Raw genomic sequence first — 16,581 nt, forward strand, 5'->3', positions numbered from 1 at the left:
GAAATAAACATACCTGTAGGCACAACAGGCTGAACCACACAGGAAACTTTAACTAGAATGAACAGACACAGATGTACTCCTTCTTTCCCTGAATATCTACCAGATAAAAACACTGGGCTTGAGTGGTAATATGTAGATCAAACAGCAGCCATGTGGATTATTAGTAGTGGAAGAACTCGTTCAGATCAAAATGAGAAGGGCTCAAATGCACACTCTAGAAGCAAAACTAAAACTCAGTCTAGTTTTGTTACCTTCCAGCTTCATGCTACTGTATTTGGCAAATTCCATCTGGAACTAGAAGGGCCATAATGACCAGCAAGAGGCTTTAGGTAACTGGTTTTCTGGCACAGAGTTTTACTAACTTGGTGGTGGTCTAAATTGGATTTTGCAGTTTAGGTCCATCTGGGCAGTATTTCCAGCCCAATTCTGTAGAGTTGGGACTTCAAAAGCACTTTCAGTGGCCATAAAGATTTGGTATCTTGTTCTATCTTACCTCTGCTGCTAGGCAGTAATGCCCAATGTGTTTCTAGAGCATTCCCTATTTACTGGGCATGTGCAGGGCTGAATTCTTCCAGTTCCATCACAGTTTGGGTCTAGGTTTGTCGAAGGCTTGAACCTTGCTTCATTTTAAAGGCTGTAGGTGGAACCTGCAATCCTACAAATGCAGCAGGCAGTCTCTGAAATTTGGACCAGTCCTCCGCTTGAGGGTTGGTAGACAAGTCAGGCATGAGGGACAAAAGAGATGGGAATTTCTCTGAAAGAAAACCAGCCAGCACAAATCTAGCATCCAAATGACTGGCCTGTGGGGTAGAGAATAACGTGTACTCTGCAAGTGAGTAGTTTCGATCTCCTGGAGCCTGTAACCCCCTAAGATTTTTGTGGGGAGGGAGTTTTCATAGAACTACTGCTACCCTCATGGAGGGGGATGACCTACCGAAGGCTGCATTGCAAATGTGTCCTGCATGGAGGAGAGGCTAAAGCAGTAGTGAAATAAGCTCCCATGAAGTTCCCAACCCCCAAGCAGACTTGTGTATAACATTACAGGCAAAGTGATCTACCTACTGCAAGTTCAGTAGATTTCCTCCTCTTCAACCCCCTCACCCCCCTTCATACACCTCTAGATGTGGACAATGTCATCAGATTTGTTCAGCTAGGAAATCTTTCTACAAACGTGATGCCTAATGAGTTAAATGTCGCCATACCAAAGCAGTGCCTAAAAATTAAATGGGGGTGTGGTGTGGGTTTTTTGGAGGTGTTCAGTCTCCTCTTGCATTCCCATGTTATTACATTCTTGTCTTTTTCTTCTCTCCCCCCTCCCCCAACCCTGCATGCATCCTTTTGGCCATGCTACTTGCTTTTTCACTTAAATCCAGGGCAGCAGGACAGTGTCACTTTTCTCTGCGGCTTTAACCCACTGGAGTACAGTGAGCAGCTCCAATAACCACACCGGGCCCCTCATGAGCTAGGTATCCCAAATAAACTGCAAGTGGCGGTACCATGAAAAGGAACCCTCCTCACTTGTTAGTGGTTAGCCCTTGTTGTGGTTTACTCTGGTTCTTTGCTTCAGACAGCTGGAGTGAGGGAATGAGACTTCATTCCCCAGTCTTTCAGTAAGATTTAAGGGGGGCTGGGAGAGAGAATCCTGTCAGGCATGGGGCAAGTTAATGTCCACTTTTCTGGGGTCTAACTTCACCTGTCCCAAACCAACCTCCAGTATTAACACCCCCTCAAAAAAAAGTGTCTATGGAAACCTGAACTCCTCTCAATCTGGGAGAGGTGTTGGCACATGATGTGGGAGACTTTTTTCTCTTCCTAATCTTGGCATGGGTTTAAATTCAGAAGCCTCTTCTGAGATGCAGGTCTGAAGTCTCAAGAGACAAACCATGTCCCTTAAGTTGATGGCTGTGATGTGAAGGGCAAGAGTGAAAGACTGAGGTTTTCAGAGCAGCCCTCTTCATAAGGAGGCTTAGTTTCCTGATGTCTGCCATTGCAAAATATGGGATCTTACTTAAAAATCCAGCCACCCACCTCCCCTGTGCTCTAGAGACAGCTGCCTGGGTAGAACAGCCTGCCCGGCAGCACAATGGGTAAGTGCCGGGGGCTTCATCCCACTAGTAAGCTTTGCTGCCACCAACAGGATCAGAAATGGCACGACCCACAATACAAGAAGGCCCACTTGAGTACTGCCCTGAAAGCCAACCCCTTTGGAGGAGCTTCCCATGCAAAGGGAATTGTTCTTGGAAAAAGCTGGTGTAGAGACTAAGCAGCCCAATTCAGCCATCAGGAAATGTCAGAGTCCAGCTGATCAAGAACAGCAAGAAACTAGCAGCCTTTGTTCCTAATGACAGTTGCTTGAACCTCAATGAGGAAACTACTGAAGTTCTGGTTGCCAGCTTTGGCCGGAAGGGATTCCCAGTGTCCGCTTCAAGGTTGTCAAAGTAGCCAGTGTTTCTCTTAGCCTTGTACAAAGGCAAGGAAGAGACCACGGTCATGAATTCCTGTCATGCCATCTAAGCTACTAATAAACTTCAGGTTGATTTTAAAAAACGAACAACCAAAACATTGAAAATTCCTTGCAGGTGGGCTGTTCTGGGAACAGCCCGTGAGGTTATTCATAGCACTCTGCCTTGTTTCGATGTTCAAAGGGTAGGTGGCAGCAAAGCAGTTGAGAAAGTGTTAAAACCTGTGACTGAAATGTCTGCAATCCTCATTGCTACTGTTCCTTCAGCCTGCCAGAACTAGGGTGACCAGACGTCTTGTTTTTTAAAGGGGTGGTTCCATATTTAAGCCCTCCTGCAGGTGTCCTGACTTTTTCTTTAAAAAGGGGAAATTGTTCCATATTTTCTTTCCCCCTCTTCTTCTCTTCCCCCCTCCCCCATCAGTACTAGCAGGTCCTGCTGCTGGTCAGATCCCTGCTCGCCAGTTGCCCACGCACCAGCGCGGGGGCTGAGGGGTGTGTGTGTGTGTGCAAGGCTGGTGGCGACACAAAGATGCAGGGCCAGCCGCTCCCCATACTGGTCCGTCAGCACAGCCCCTGCTGCGTGCTGGCTCTTGGCCAGCAGGGCCCCATCCTGTTTCCAACCAGCATGAGCTGCGGTGGCTGGTAAGGGCAGGAGACAGCCAGTTACATGTCGCCTCTTCTGCCCCCACACTGGCCCTTTATGTGCTCCCCCTTCTCGCTGTCCTCTCCCTTCTTTGCCCCTTCACCCGCCCCACTACTCCTCCATATTCTCCCCCCGCCCCCCACAGGTGCATCCTGCTCCCAGCACACTGCAGAGAACCAGCCCCAGGTCAGAGCACTTCCTCCCCCCACCCCCCCGCCTCTAGCTGGAGCTACACTCTGGGGGTGGTGGTAGGGGGAAGCTATTTCCAGTCAGTTTGTGCCTCTCTTCCTCCCCTGCTGAGCCACCTCTCTGGCTGGGTTCACGGAAGCCCCTGCAGTCCAGTTCCTTGGGCCCTGGTGCACAATGCATCTTGAGGCTTAACCCCTTCCTGCCCACGCTGTAGCCAGGGCACAAGAGGCAGCTGTTGGGTTACATCTGTGGCCAGCAGCAGCCTGGAGTTGTTAGCTGCCTTTTGACATTGTGCAGGCAGGGACAAGCCGCTTCCAGCCATAGGGGAGCAGAGTGAGGGGGGTGACTGGGAGGGGAGAAGAGATGAGCTCTGCAAAGACACTGGCCAGGTCCTCCCTCCCCTGCAGCTGGAAGCAGGTCCTGGCCCTTCCCTCCCGCAAAGTGCTGAAAGGCTGCTGCTGGTCACATTCTGGTGTGAACCCTGGCAGAAATCTGGGGAGGAGGGTATGTGCCCACTGCCCCGCACCACACATGTTGCCTTGAAGATGTGGTACCAGGAGAGGCAAGTCTGTCCCAGGGGCCTAGCCAGGCATGGAGGGCAGAGAGCACCGGGCAGGGAGGGTTGGGTCAGTCAGTCACCCCTGGTGTGTGTCCTCTCCCTGTGCAAACCATAAAGCCTTAAAGATAAGAAGGTAAATAAAAAATGAATCCAACTACACAGGATTTCTTTTTAACACTGGCTCAGTCAACTTAATGTTAGTTTGAATGTTTGTACTGCATAGTTCTGATTTTTTGCTGTTGAACTCGCTTAATATGAGTAATCTGACCAGGTGGCCCATATTCAGCATGGGGAAATAAGGTCCCCCTAGCCAGAACTGAGGTTTATTTCGCCAGTAGTTCTGTCGCCTTCCAATTTCCCATCTCTTCCCTCCTATCTCAATTCCTGTACTTGGTTCAGCACTATTTAAGAAATACATGGACCATTTGGGTGCTCATAGGAGCAGTTGACCATTTCACAGGCTCTCTTTCTGGGAACAAACCTACAGTTTGCTTTGCTCAAACTTTTCATCTTTCTAAAGAGCCTGCTGTGGGCATGACATGCCAGAGAGACTGTAACAGACCTTGAACAAGTAAGTCAAACATTCCATTGTTACCCTCTCCTGGAGCCTTGAGTTGCCTCTACATGGTGGTCTTTGCAAAGCAATGACTCTAATCTTTTGAGGAATCTGCTACATGACCACCATTGAGGTGTTGCTTATTCAGATGGAGGGGTGGATGAGGTTACATTATGGGCGGTCTCTTTATTCAGGCTTCAAGAATTGTTCTGATTCTGGCCAACCTCTTGCTATGGAAGTTCTTGTAACTTTTTGTCAATTTTCTTGACCATGTGCATAGCATGACTTAAGAAGCTTTTGGCTTCAGGGGGTTGAAATTCCTTGGTGGGACTCGTCAGTACAGAAATGGGTGGGTAAACATGGTCATGTACGTACATAGCTGCCTGGGTGGGTGACTGTGTGTTTTTGTTGGTTGTGTTCAAAGCTTCTGAAGCTCTTCAGTTACTATAAACAATAGTACCACAAATGTTCATTTTGCAGCATTGTTGTAGCTGTGTTCTCTCATATGCTGGGACCAAGGTGGGTGAAGTAATATCTCTTACTGGACCAACTTCTTGGTCAAAGAGACAAGCTTTTGAGCACCACAGCACTCAAGGCTTCTAATCTGTCCCATAGGGTTAGATTTACATGGATCTCCTACCTACAGGCCACCACAATAGGTGGAAACCCAGGGGCAAAGATTGATGCTCCTTGCAAGCAACAGACTGATGCTTGGCCTTTCATTCCCAGCTCCCAAGTTGTCCAGTCTTAGCAACCAGCTCCCAGGTAGGCACCTCCAGCCTGCTGCTCCTGTGCAGTCAGCCTCCGTTCCCTCCTGAGCCAAGCCCTCCTACAATACTCAAGAGCTTATGAAGGGAGAGGCAGCCATTTCAATTGATACTCCTTGCATAGCAGGGAGAAAACTGAACCATTTGTGTCTGGAGATGGCCCTGCCAGAGCTGAAGCAGAGCAGTGGAGCAATATGGGGACATCTTAAGCAGCAGTGTCTACTGTGCAAGACAGGAGTGATGGTGTACAGAACCTTGTGGCTGACTCCTTAATTTATGGCATGGGGTTCACTGCTTAAGCACATGCAAGCTGACATCTGCCTGCTCCCACTAGAGATGGTGAAAGGCTGTCTTCTTGTAAGCAGGGGAATAGTCCCGCTATTGTGGGGAACTTTCCTGGCTTCTGCACTACACCAGTGAAATGGGCTAGCAAAAGGATCTGAGGACTCCCCTTCCACTCTCCTGTCTGGCAGAGTCCTCATAACCCCAACAAGGCTGGGCCCAGGATTCCTGGGGGGCTTGACCCCCAACCCTGCTGTGGTCACCTAGGACAGGGGCTAGGGTGTCCCCGCTCCAGGGTACTCTCTCTGCACTGGGCCCTTCTCTGACCATTACATGCAAGTTAAAGCAAATGCAAGTTATTTAATCAACAATTAATTTTAAAAAGAATAAGGAATGAGATAGGTTAAAGGAAACCCATCACACCGCTCTGTGGCAGGGAACATCACAAACAGTGTCTGTGGAAAATCCAGGCAGTTCAGTCTGTTTCTTGTAAGTCCCAGGTCTTCTGCTCCGGCCCTGGCTGTGCTGCAGGGATGCCGTGGGTTGGACACTTGCTCTGGTGGTGGCCACACACTCTCAGGCTCCAAGTGGTAGGACTCTTCTTCCCAGTGTCGCCCCCACCCTGTTGGAGTTATGATCCAAGCCTGGCCTGCAGAGCCTCTTGGCTGAGGCGTCTCCCTGTGCTGGGCCCACTGCCCAGGGTCCCCCCTCGCTCTCCCCAGCTGCTCACCGCACCCAGCTCCGGACTGCTCCAGCCCCAGCTGCACCACTCAGTCTCTGCACAGCTGCTGCTCTGCCTCCAGCTCCCTGGGCTGCTTCTTTGGCCCCTCTGCCTCTGGTTGCCGCAGCTCTTCTCCCAGGACAGGTCTGCTCTGCAGGCTGCTTCTGTGACTCTGCTCCCAGCACTGACCTGCTTCCTGGGCTGCTTTCCTGGCCCCTCTGGCTCTGGTTGCTGCAGCTCTCCTCCCAGGGCAAGTCTGCTCTCTCTGGGCTGTGCCTCTGGCTTTGGGGCTGCAGCTCTGCTCCCAGGACAGGGTCTGCTCTCACTGGATCTGGCACAGCTCTGCTCCCCAGCTCAGCTTGCACCCCTGCTTTCTCCTTAGCTCAGCTCCACTCTTGTCTAACCCAGGCAAATCCAGCTCACACAAAGGACAGGACCTCCCTGGCCTCCTGACTCTCTGATTAGCCTGCTTGCCCGGTCATTCAGGCTGACCTGGAGCATTGGCCTCTCCTCATTGTTCCTGGGGGCTGTCTGTCTCAGGGTCCTGATTCCCCATCAACCCTTCCCTCTTTTTTTAGTACTGGGAGCTAGCAACTAAAACACCCCCCACTGAATGTTAGTAAGGGGGGAAACAGTCCCCTTACATTCTGCAGGTTGACACACTCCAGTAGCTGCTAGCTAGCAAGCTGTGGTCTCTGGTTGCATTACCATGCAACAGCACATGTATTACATGGCGGGAGGTGCATCCCTGTCTCAACACTGTGCTAAAGCCAATGAGGTGGTCAAACTGAAGTTGGCACAAGAGCCCTGGGAGAGAGGAGTTGCTTTCTGGGCTCCAGGCACCTCACGTGGATCATGGTTACAAAGGACCAGAACATCTGCGGTTTGGTAGTTCCCGTGCTGTTCTTAGCACCGCAGCCTGGGCTCTAGTCCGAGACTTGGTGCTGTGGGTTTTTTGTTGCAATATAAAGTACCCTCAGTGTCTTGGGATCCTTCCTTACCAAAGGGTGGAATCTCTTTAGAGCAGGGACTTTCTTGGTTCTTTACCTAACAGAACAGGCCCACCAGTCCTGATTGCACTAGAAGTAAAACCTTGTAGCTAGGAATTTGTGTGCTCAAACTTCACTCTAAGCTAACACAAATTTTTAAGAACTCTATTTCCTGTCTTCCTGACACTACTGCTGGAGGCAGTGGCTGACTCCTGCAACCCCTTGGGATATGCATGCACAGAAATGATCCGTGATCTTGAGGTTACCTCCTGAGTGTAGCTGGAGTAAGACTCTATTTCTCCCCCTTCCCCCTAACTCCAGAGACATCTAGTGGGTAGCCACGTGCCAGTCATCACTCTTCTGACCCCGCCCCCAGCACCTCCTTTCCATCTTTAGCACCTGTCACCAACCCAGCTCCATAGGGACTGCTGTGAAATAGCTTGACTATGGTATGTGGGGTGGGGTGGAGGAAACAAAGTGGAATAGAATCTTTGTTGGGTTGGAGTGTTAGGTTTACAAGCACTGGACTAATGGAGTGATTCACCCAGCATCTATGTAGATAGCAGTCTGGATTCCTTTTTGTACACTATACTTGCAGTGAGGGTGAAGGGGGACACTTGTACTTTGAGATGAAGCTGCAATCTGACTGGGAATACTAACTAAACTGTGGCTCCTCTTACTTCATAGGGTATGTCCTGTTGTCCCACTACTGACCTCAACTCCAGCTGCAAAATGACCTGCTTTTTGCAAGAAAGGAGCAGGCTGGAATCCATAGAGTTCAGGTGGGGACTCCTTAATGATGTGCAGATGGCTTAGTGAGTGAGAGGAAAGCCTGACCCCGTTCAGGTCCTTTCATCCCAGGCTCTTGACCTCTCCCACCTTGGGGAGACGGGGTGAGGGGGGACAACCTGTAAATGGTTTGGTTTGCTCTCCAGAGGATGTGACCCTCCTCCTTTGTCATGCACTGGAATAAGACAACCCTGAAGAATAACAAGATATTGAGATCTACCACTACCAAGCCTTCTGAAGACAAGCTTACGGCAGCAACAGCCTTTCTCTAGAAAGGCTTCTGGAGTGGGACTTTCAGATTCTGCAACTTAAATGGATAATAGCAAGACCACTGAACATGAAACCTTCTGCCTTTTTAGGGCTTGTCTCAACTTGAAGTACTGCAGCTGTATCAATGTAGTACTTCAGTGTGGACCTTCACTATGCCAATGGGAGGGGTTTTTCCACTGCTGTGGAAAATCCACTGCCCCTGAGAGAGAGTGGCTAGGTTGACAGAGGATCCTTCCATCAGCCTAGCTCTGTTTACACCAGGGGTTTGGTTTGCTTAACTACACCTCTCAAGGGTGTAGATATTTCCACACCCCTGAGTGATGCAGATTGGTCAATCTGACTCTTGAGTGAAGACCAGGCCTTAAAGTGTCACCCTACCTTCAGTTTCAATAACGCAACTTATTTTCTACTATTTACCTCTTTCTGGAGGCTTACTTAAGCGAAGGTCCTGTAACAGTTCCTTGATGTCCATTCAGAACAGTGGAATTAATTGGCAACCACTGTGTAAATCCTACTGGTTTTTTTGGCTTACGAACATACAGGCTGCAGATTAGTGTGTTTCCTGGTTGCACAGGGCCCTTTCATAGCTGTTTGAATTCTCAGTGGGCCATACCAAGCTAGACCGACATCAGGAATTATAAGAATTTGTCCTCAATAGAGTCCACCTTTCTCCCACCCACTAAAAAAGTTGGGACATATAGAATTAAAGAAGAAACATTTGACAGTTTATTTTAAGGCTCCTGAGGTCCCTTCCAACCCTGATATTCTATGATTCTAACCCCTGAATAACTTGATCAAGTAGGACCTCCCACCCCTGCCCTACTAGGAAAACCTTGGAAGTAGGTTAATGTGCACCACAAACTCTGGCTTTCCCAATTATCATGCAATGAAAACTTTTTTTAAACTCTACTTAGCTTCAGCAGGGACCTTCTAATGATCTGTGTGAATGGCAGAGCTGAACAGAGAAATTTTCAGGTGAGAATTTTTCCCATATTGGGACAAAATTGTGACCCTCTGAGCTTTTTGGAGGAAAAAGGCTGCAGGGCTGGGTCTCCATCTCCCACTGGTCAGTCGCTTGCCCAGGATGAGACACCCAGGTTCGAGGCTCTGCTCTGAATCTGGCAGAGCAGGGGCTCAGACCTGGGTGTCTCATCCCAAGTGAATTCCCTAACTCCTAAAATTTGTTTTATTTCCGAATAGCTGAGTTACTTCTGGTCAGCAGGTATTTTCTGCTCTTCACATGTATCCAATTAAAATGAAAAGGCGTACTTGTGGCATCTTAGAGACTAACAGATTTATTTGGAATGCATCCAATGAAGTGAGCTGTAGCTCACAAAAGCTTATGCTCAAATTTGTTAGTCTGTATTTGCAAAAAGAAAAGGAGGACTTGTGGCACCTTAGACTAACACGGCTGCTGCTCTGACACCGATTAAAATGGTTTCTCCCAGGGTGGGAAGGTGCCCCCCATGCATGCACACCTATTTTATTGTACAATTAGATGCAAGTGTTGCTCTTGAGGCTTCATATAAAGGCAAAAAGTGCTGGCACCTTCCCCCTGAAGTATCTGGTGCAGGCCAGCATAGAAGACCTTTACCCAGTAGGAGTAGCAAACTAGCTTGATGGTCCACAAGGCAGTTTATTTGCAGGCTGCAAGATGACCTCACCATGGTCTTTAGTCCAATGCTTATCTTATGTCTAAATGGTCATGTCCATACCCTATTGCAAGTTTCCTGGTATAGTGTCTCCTTTGACTGGGGTAGTCAATAGGCAGACAGTGAGCCAAATCCCAACTGCCAGATGCTTTTGAACAGACCCCAAAATATTTGTATTTATTATGAATTGGTTTTTCTCTGGAGTCTGGACCTTCACTATTCCTTGACAAAGAAATTTGGAACTCGAAGGAAAAAATTGACTGCCCCTGCCTTAGCCACTGAGTAGAAGTCTGCTTTGTACATAACCTTCTGCATTAGATATTGTGTTATAGGAAACCCTGAGTGTTTACACACAACTCAGCTGAACCACATGCAAGACTTTTTTTTCTTTTTCTGGTTTTGTGGTGTAGCTCTTCTATAATTTGCACATACTTCAGGTTGAACTTTATTTTTAAGCTGTACCCTCCAGTTTTATCATTTTGAAATACTCTGGAAATGTAGTCACTTTATTTAGTTGGAATTTCCCTCCAACTTAAAGAAACTTTCAACTTGGCTAATGTTCTTGCTTAACTCAGAAGCTATAATAGATGGCTCCTTTCATCTCTAGAGTTAGGTGTCCTGATTCTCCTTTATTAAACCCATGTTAGTTCAGTGAAGTTGCTCCCACTTCTCTTCCATGCAAGTGAGAACAGAATTGCTGATTCATTGTTGAAGGTGGCAACACTAAATAAACTTGGATATCCTTCACCTGAAAAATTGTAGTGGGGAGGGAAATCACAATTCTAAGGGGTTATCTTTTTTGTTTTGTGCTTAAATTAACTGATGGTGGGGGAATAGATTTGTATAGACTTGCCATTCATTCAGGAGATGCATGAATGGTAATCCAATAGCAGTAAGCTTCTGCTGTGATGGTCCCTGGAAAACCAACATCACTGGCAGATAGCAAATGGTCAAAGTGCTTGGTTGAGGTGCTGCTGTGCTTGATCTGTGATTGCAAGGGTGGGTTACACATACAGTGCTTTGAGGTGGTAAGACTTGCAGCTTAACTCTCTCTAGCTTGGGGAGCAGGGTAAAGAATGTTGGAGGACTTCTTAGCCTCTGTGTAAGAGGCACCTGATGAGTTGTCTTCCTTGGAAGACCCAAGCAATTCCAAGAACTACTTCAGAAAGGAGAAACAAAGATGGCACTGATTCACTGAACTCCAGTTGGACTGGAAAGTATATATCCATCACTAGTCACCTTCGGTCTTAGAGTCAGAGGAGAAGCTCTTGGTGCTAAAAGAGCATTGTAATGAAACTTCACTGTGGAGCATCAACTTCTTGAATTAAATAGGTACACTATTTCCTAGCAGTTTGTCTTAAGACAATGAAGCTTCCACCACTTCCTTGGCCTTTGTATAAACTCTCAGTATCCTCCGCCTGGATTTTGTTTAGCTAAAATTTGTCCAGTTTCTAAATTTCTCCCTCCATCTGTATTTACATGCTAGCTCTGCCATTATGCTAGCAACACCCTCCTAACTCATCAGTTAGCCAGCTGTACATATAGTTAAGCCTTCCCTGCAGATCTCCAGCCCCTTGACCTCTTTCCTCTGAATACTCTAGTGTGTCTTTTTTTTTTTTTTTTTTTTTTTGTTTTGTTCTGGTGATGAACTGAATGTTATGTTCCAGGTCTTGTCATCCTAGTCCATGCAGGAGGATAGATTTGTTTTTAGGAGGGGGATTGTTTCACTGCTTTCAATTTGTTATGGCTTCTAACTTACTGGCATTACAGCTTTCCAGGTTTTTCCCTCTTTTACATTTATGTCCCTAGATGCACGGTAGAATTTAATCTGAATTCCTGCCACTGTCTCCAGCCTTCCCAGATTCCTTGTCATTTGTCCCTTACTAGTTTAGGGAAGGGGTGGGGGAATTCTACCTTCCACACAACTGAAAGGAGGGGGAATGTTGGTAGCTGTCCAACAGCACACAGCAGCGACCAGTTCCGAAGACCAGTGAAATGCCATATCCGATGGCAGTAGCTGACTGGACTACTGTAGCTGCACAGAGTATCTGTTGTAGAGCTGGGTATTGGAGAAATGGCATCCACTGTAACCCACCCAAATCCAGTTTAGTTCCTTGTCTCCCTCTGGCAGTAGAGTGACAAGCTTATGTTTGCTACCATCTCTTGAGCTGTAGAACCATTTGCTGGAGCAGTCAAAGTTCATGCTTTTATATCCATGGTCCCCAGTTAATCTCTACAAACCTCTTATGGGCAAAGATACCCTGGTCAGGCTCAGGAAGGAGGCGAGAGTTCTCATTTTATGCAGAAGATGGGATTAACTAGCTCAGGAGGTCTCCTCTTGGCTTGTTGACAATGGGCCAAATGCTAACCTTTTGTAAGAGTGTGTACACCTCCAATGACTTCACTGGGAGTTGCACACCTGTACTGAGGTTCAGAATCTGACACTAGGTGTATAAATCCCTCTCCTTCCTTTGACATGGCCACTCCTTGAAATCCTAGTAGCTTTTTGGCCCACCTTCTAAATGGGGGGTGAGTGGGGCTGGGGGAAGTGTTCTAAAGCTGTACTGTTTTTAAGAATGTTCTAGGTTTGTTTCCCCAGGGCTTATAACTAAAAACAGAAGTCCTTCGTGGGACTAGGGGCACTTCTCAAGAAAGCTATTGGACTGGACACATATATATTTTAAAAGGCAGTTTCTGAAAAGTCTCTGTAGAAATGGAGTTGTGTGGTTTCATGTTTGCTGGGTCTCCTGGATTTCTAAATCAAAATTCTATAGGCAATATGTGCCAAGTGTTTTTGGTTTTTTTTGATCTTTCAATGATAATAGTGTGACCTGTGGGCCCAAGATGTGTCTGCACAGGTGTCCTGGAAGGCATGACTTTTAAGGCAGTGAGGTAACATGGATGTAGCCAGAGGCCTAGTTTGGCCTGCTGAGCACCTCTAGATAGAGGTGTGATGGCAGGGACCCAATTTGGTGCATTTATGGGGCTGGCAACTGCAGGGGCAGAGTCTTGCAAAGTGACTGAGAGAAATATGGACTCCCACAATCCAAGTTGCTGGCTTTTTTTTCTTGGAGGGGGAAGCTGGTTTCTTTAGGGTAGAAACTCTCTGTAAGATATGTGGCAGAAGAACCATATTGTAAACTGGTTCCAGACCACTATAGGGAACAATCCTGTGTTGGAGTAGATCATGGGTAACATTGTGATAGGGCTTTCTCATCTGCAGTCTCACCCCTTCTAGTTGACACACAGCCCATTCAATTCATAATCTTGATGTAACACAACCACCTTGTGGCCTCTGTATTTGGGTTGATCTAATTTGGGATGGCAACCATTCCTGAATCAACAGCTTTGGGTTATTTTAGGTGGTGAAAATCTGCCATTGGCACCACTGAAGGAATTTACCAGTAGCAAGCTAATTGTGTAAAATGTCCACTTAAGATCTTAAAGTTTTTCCCTAGTCTGATTGGAATTTGCTATGTTTAATACTCGGTTGATTCTGTTTTTGGGGGTGGAGGTTTAACTTAATATATTGGATACATAATCAATACAGGAAGGAAATGCTTCTCTTAATACACCAGTCTGTGACTTTTGGAGAATAGATCTTTTTTATTTTGACCACTCTGTGTAAAGTACTGTGCAACTGCTAAGCGTGGAGAGACTCATCAGCATCAATTTGTTCATTCCACTCTCAGGCCTCAATTGAAACTGGGGCTCTTTGTACAAACATGCCAAGTAAGCCACAGCCCCTGCCCCCAAAGAGGTCTCTGAGACCAAAGGTAAGAAAGGGACTGTTTTCCCTATTTTACACGTGGTGGTGTCTAGGAATGATGCACAGCAGCTCCCATTGAAGTCCATGACCAGCCCAGCTGCAACCACTCACCACCTCTTGAAAATCCTACTCTAGGTGACATGTCCAAGGTTGCACAGAAAATATCAACACTTCAGACACATTCCTTGCTTTCACTCTTTTCTCCTCGGGTAAGAAGGGCAGGAGTGGTTTCTTGTGGTGACAGGCAGGGGTCTGGAGGACTCCCCTGTTTTCTACTAAGGCTTATCATGGACTTGGTCAAGGGGCCTCAGCAAACTTTCACCTCCCTTTGCCTTCTAGGCATGGAACTCGGTCAAGTCAGTGGAGCTACTGGCATGCGTGAAGCTGGGCATGTACTCAAGCACCTTGGCTGAATCAGGGTCTTGGTGTTGCCTTGCATCCATCTGTTTTGGCTGCGCAAGACTCAACATAAGCTGAGGTCTGGATCCGATTTGGTCTCCCTCTAGTTGTGTGTACTCATGGGATCATGGCAATCCATGTTTCTCTAGCTCAATCAGTAGATCTATACGAACATCACTGCCCTTCTACACAGGTGATGATCCTTGCTAAAGCTGCAAATGTGCTTCTTTCTAAGCTGTTCAGTTCCATCACACTCTTGGGGAGGCAGGATGTCACTGTCCTACGTTTTGCTGCTATTTAGGATTGGGAGCAGTAGCTAGGATTCCCTCTGAGGAGCTGCTGAACTCCACATCCATCACTTGGAAGGAAGACTGCATGCAACACAAAGCACTTGCTTTCCTCCTTCCTCCCACAAGGTATCAACACCAAAAGTTAAACCACAGGGCAGTTCAAGAGCCACTTATCCATTGCTCTTCTCCCTGGCTCATACTGACTCCCCAGCTACTTCTCCAGAAGGCTGCCAATGGATTTGTATATCTGTTATTACACCACCCTCATGACCAGAGGAGGTGAGCACCTTCCAGTAGCAGATTAAGGACTGTGGTGAATATCTTATCGCATTGTTTGCAGTGTGGCTGTAGCTGTGTTGGTCCCAGGATGCTCTATAGACGAGGTGGGTGAGAATTTTTTTCCTTATTGGACCAACTTCTGTTGGTGAAAGACGTGCTTTTGATGGAGCCCTTCAGCTCTGTGTAGCTCAGAAGCATGTCTTTAACTAATAGAAGTTGTCAAATAAAAGAGATCACATCACCCACCTTCTCTCTAGTCTATCAGAGTTCATATTTTCTCTCCTTATCCTCCTATGGGGAGGGGGGTGTGTTCACTGAAGTGGTACCTTGATAGGGTTTTCAGTGTAATGCCACACTTTGTTAGAGCTTGGAGCCAAAAGTGGGGAGCCAAAAAGCCACTTGGAGCCAAAAGCCACTGCAGTGGTCCTTAGTTCCTGAGTGAGTTCATTCCACAATCCAGGACTGGTCCCAAGAAGGCTCTGCCTCCTGCACAGATACTTAACCTAACGAGGGAATCTCTTAGAGCAGTGGGCCAGGTCTTCAGTTGGTATAAATTTGTAGCTCCATTGACTAGCTGGGCTTTGCTTACACTGTGCTTGCCCAGAAACAGTAGGGTGCATATCACTTGTTAATTACAATTGTTATTAATAAGAAAAGGAATACTTGTGGCACCTTAGCGACTAAATTGGTTAGTCTCTAAGGTGCCACAAGTACTCCTTTTCTTTTTGCAAATACAGACTAACACGGCTGTTACTCTGAAAATTGTTAGTAATAACACTTCCACTGATTCGCTTCAAAAGCATGTAAATACCCCAGTCTCCCTTGAAGGAGTATCTTAATTGCCTCCTCTCCTAACTTACTAAGGACAGAACCAGCCACTGCCCTTCTTGGGTTCAGTAAGAAAAGCCTATACCATCCCAGAGGCATAATCCCCATTCATGCATCCTGGTTTCTCCAGTGCCCCATAGGTTTTGTTTTTTCACCTGTTCAGTTTTTAAACCTGCCTCCAGGATAATATGACACTAAAGCCAGTGGCTGAGTGAAATAGCTATCGCTGCTGTGCGGCAGAGGAATTGCAGAGCTGTAAACTGCTCCCGAAATAGAGCAGATGATGTGTCAAACTGCTCAACCATCCAAATGCTCTATGATCTGATCGCTGTGGACGGTAAAATGGGGATGGGTGAACTGTTTGGAGGAGCTGGGATGGAAACTCATGCACCTTCTGCTCAGCTGTGCACAGCTCAAGGCTAAAGCCTCTTCTGACGGTTCCCAAATGTTTGGGTGAACCCTGCTGAGTCTTATCTCCACCTGTGGCACACAAGTGCCGAATACAAGGAGAGAGGCTGTTCCAGAAGTATTTCTGGCCCCCCCCAAAACCAGGGGTACTATGTTAGAAATAGGAGCTTTCTATCTAACTTTGCTTTTGTGGAAGGCTCAAATAAGCATAGAGAGCCAAAGCTTGAGACTTCCATTAAACCCTTATCGTATTTAAACTATTGTGCTCTAAACACGCTACTTAATATCTCTGGGCCATTAGGGAAACTGTTGCCTTTTGCCACAAGGAGTCTTCCTTCTGTAAATCTTTGTTGGCTGAGCCAGGGCTAGAAAACTCTCTGCGTCTGAACGAAAGCAGGATTTCTAGGACCTGCAGGATTGGGGGAGCGTGGAAAGGGAGAGGCCAGTGCTTTGCATGACGTCCATCACGGAGCTGTTTAAATTTGGGAGGCGAGGCTTAACAAAAGGCTGGCTGAGGTGTTAGGGAGACAAATGAGTGATTCATTACAAAGTCAGATGTGTTTTTTGGCACTGGAGCGGACAGACGAGACTGACATTAACACATGGCATGCTGCAAGGATTATTGGAGCTGTGCCACAAATGCCCATGTCCTGAAGAATTGAGGGCTAGCTTGACTCCTAGAAAGAACAGGAGTACTTGTGGCACCTTAGAGACTGACAAATTTATTTGA

General features: G+C 47.1%; 1 protein-coding gene and 1 pseudogene across 1 annotated transcript in view; both read left to right on the plus strand.

Annotated features, from left to right (window-relative positions):
* WNT9A (Wnt family member 9A) overlaps window positions 1-16,581 on the plus strand; it is a 70,103-nt gene that overhangs the window by 18,308 nt on the left and 35,214 nt on the right. The window lies entirely within an intron of this gene.
* On the plus strand, window positions 2,084-2,514 carry LOC140907948 (small ribosomal subunit protein uS12 pseudogene; annotated as a pseudogene).

The sequence above is a fragment of the Lepidochelys kempii genome, chromosome 2 (assembly GCF_965140285.1).
Source record: "Lepidochelys kempii isolate rLepKem1 chromosome 2, rLepKem1.hap1, whole genome shotgun sequence".
Lineage (NCBI taxonomy): Eukaryota > Metazoa > Chordata > Testudines > Cheloniidae > Lepidochelys > Lepidochelys kempii.